This window comes from Macrobrachium rosenbergii, chromosome 15, assembly GCF_040412425.1.
Source record: "Macrobrachium rosenbergii isolate ZJJX-2024 chromosome 15, ASM4041242v1, whole genome shotgun sequence".
NCBI classification, from domain to species: Eukaryota; Metazoa; Arthropoda; class Malacostraca; order Decapoda; family Palaemonidae; genus Macrobrachium; species Macrobrachium rosenbergii.
The window spans coordinates 49,334,298-49,337,627 of NC_089755.1; the positions used below are offsets into that span (position 1 = coordinate 49,334,298).

The 3,330-nt window shown below is 33.0% G+C and overlaps 1 protein-coding gene across 6 annotated transcripts in view; it reads left to right on the top strand.

The window, feature by feature from the left end:
* The window catches only part of LOC136846660 (uncharacterized), a 62,003-nt gene extending 60,117 nt beyond the window's left edge, over positions 1–1,886 (top strand). For all 6 annotated transcript variants that reach the window (XM_067117649.1, XM_067117650.1, XM_067117653.1 and 3 more), the window contains one exon: positions 1–1,886. This exon is cut by the window's left edge and continues 1,077 nt beyond it. The gene's annotated coding sequence lies outside the window, so the exon portion shown is untranslated.
* The last annotated feature ends 1,444 nt before the right edge of the window (positions 1,887–3,330 follow it).

A 3,330-nucleotide genomic window follows, 5' to 3' on the forward strand; every position in this document is an offset into this window, starting at 1 on the left:
CTTTTAAGATTGTGTTATATCATCGCAGCACTATACATTTGTAAATAAGTCTCTTCCTCATTTCCTCTTGCTCTTGGTTGCAATTTTATATATACCGTACTGTATATTTAAACCAAAATACATTCAATTCTTAACTTTCTCCAGCCTGTTTGATAGTGTTACCTGTATTTCAGTCCTTATAAATTTGTTTCACTGATTTGAATTTGTTTTGCTGCGCAGGTATGATGAAATGCACAGTAGCCATTAAATGTACTTGGTGGTTATAAAGTTGGGGCATTTAATACTCTGTATTCCAATATTTTAATATTCAGATTTGATAGCCTCTGTAAATACACAGTTCTGCAGCATTTGATCAAAGCATTTGTAAAAAGGCTGCATGACTGACCATGTATAGACTGAAGTTGCATAATGTTCTCTATATTTGTCGAACTGAAATACTGATATGGCTTTAAATCCCACATTTTTTCCAGTGCATTATATGGGTGTTTGTATTACCATGGTCTCCTGTTTGTTCACCTTGTTACCTTTCTTCTTTTTCATTTGACTCCTGCCATGCACTTTTAAGACATTTTTGCCTTCAGGGAAGTTCTTATTATATATGAAAGTGAATTATTTCAATTTCTAGTTATTGATCTAATTATCAGTAAAAATTATCCCTTCCCTTTTGTATTAATTCTTCATTTATTTTGAACATGGTTACAGAAAATGGGTCAGATTTGTCATTATCACACTTATGCATTTTATTTTGAATCTTACCCAAAATTATTCATGCATTTTATTTTGAATCTTACCCAAAATTCTTCTTCAATATGGCCTTCATGTTATTGTATTCACAAAAGTTTAAATACGGCAGCATACTTTTTGTCCAAGATGGTTACCAAAGGGACCTCTCCTTTCATCCTGTTCAGTGCCTATTCAGTGCCTGTTGTTTGCAAGCTGTAAGTCATTCCTCTCCAGCAATGTGTTTATGCTCCTTTGATCTTGGATCAGTGATCAGATAAATTTCAAGTAATTTCAAGTAAGAAAAAACGGTAATGATAATGAAGCTGTGCTGTAATATTTTCTCTCAGAAAACACAACATTGGATAGTTAAGTTCTTTGTTTCTCCAGTCTGCGTGGTTTTTGTCCTAGCTAATCTTCCTTCATATATTCCGTGGTTCATGTTCATATTTTCCACTGATTCTTCACCAAGAACCATCTTTTTTGAGATGCTGAAGTGCAACCACACAGGGTGTAGTATTTATTGTTTGTTAGGGTTAACTAGAGATGAATTTCATGCAAAGATTAATGGCAATGGTAAATCTATGTAAATTTGCTCACTCATTGTAATGATTGGTTTATGGTAGTTACAATTTGTAGGTATTGTACGTACAGTACTGTACATACGGTACTTTTGTAACTCCAGATCGACTTTCATTTTTCTGAAGGTAGAAGGAACTGTGCACCTCTCGTTAATCACTATATACAGTATTCATTCAGGTACAGAAAATAAGTTTCACACTGTGTATAATAATGCAAGCTTTATATTGACACAAATGAGCATTTGATCATGTTAGGTACATGTTTCTCAACTCAAGAAAACAGTTTTTTATAAAATGACACACCTTTTACTGTTTTTACCAACTGTATTTGTATGCTAATGTCTGTGCTTTTGTAGCTCTTAAGAATTATTTTCACTGTAGGTAATTTGCACCAAGAGAATTTGTGGATGTCACATGAGGTAATAATTTAGTATTGTGTCTTATGAACGTTTTTATTCCCATATTAACCCATAATTATATTTTATTTGGGTAATATTTTATTATTCATTGTATTATTACAATATGGCATAAAAATTATGTACTATGTACCATATCAGTGCAAAAATATATTGTGTGATTTGTTTAGACTGTTTCCTCCTTGAATCCTTACTGCTTCATTGCATTACATATTCTCGAATGTGGATTGTTTACAGAGATAGACTGACAGTTGCAGTAAGTAGTTTTTAACTTGAATTATTATTCCTTAGAATAATTTGTGTCTTCCATCATTCACAGCATTGTACGGTTTATTTTAATGATTATAGTGTGTTATTGTCCATTAAAGTAAGAAATTTTAAGCTGTACTTCATTTTCAGCTGCTGAATAGCAAACTGAAAAGATAAAACTGGGCAAATTTTGTAGAAGATTAAGACAGAAATTGGGAAGAAGGAATATTAGAATATTAGAACAATGGAAACAGTACTTTGAGACACTACTGAATGATAAGTACTATGAACTGGAGGATGTTTACAAGACAAGAACGAGTCGAGAAGTTAACATACGAAGGTTTTGGGAAGACCACGGGGTCAAGAAGATTAAAAATGGTAAAACTCCTGTATAGTGAAAAATAACAAGCAGCTTGTCACATTAATAGATGGAGATTGGCCCACTGAAGAATTGAATACTGATTACTTTACCCGTGTTATGAACATGAAAATATAAACCGTTGTTTTCCCTCGCAATTTGTAGCACTAAAAATACTTTCTGAAAATTATGCTGCAAAGAATACAGGATTAATTTGATGACAAAGGCTTCAAGGAATTTTGGGATTATTGGCATTGCTAAAGTGTCTTACCTCACTGCAAATATATGTATATGATGTAGAAATATACGAATGTGCATGATGGGAGAGTTACACTATGATCTAGAGTCTTATGTCACGGAGATTGTTGGACGAATATTACGTACTTGTATATGCAATTCTCCTTCTACACATAGTTTTCATTTGTGAAAGTTAGTACAGGACTTAGAAAAAACTTGCATTAAATATCCTTTATTTGATAAGAGGAACATTGAATATACAAAAAGTAAACAAAGAAAGAGAACACAACAACATGAAAACATACAGTTGTATTGAAGATTTTAGCTCTGCTTAGGCGCATACCAGCACTCGCAGAGAAGTAGGGATTTTATGCATATAAACAAGAATTATGAATGGGAGAACGTAGTTTCTATATGTTGAAATCAAAGAAAAAATAGAAACCGGCGAATTTCAATTAAGACTGGAGGGAGAAAACAAAGTACCCATTGAGATGTGTGGATACAATGATCCCAGCACCAGATGGAGAGTGAAAAAAATTGAGATAACCCCCTAACACGAAGGATACTTTAGGAAAAGAGGAAGCAATAGAACGCATGTCAAAGTCAAATATTTAAAGGACTTTCAGTTTAAAAGAGTGTTAGATAAGCCTGAGCAGTAAAAATTCAATCGAGAGAGCATCTGTACTTTTAAAAAAGACAGAGTGGAACGGGCTGAAATTTGATTTATGATAGGAAAATTCTAACAGCAAAAGCAAAGGAAAATCAGACT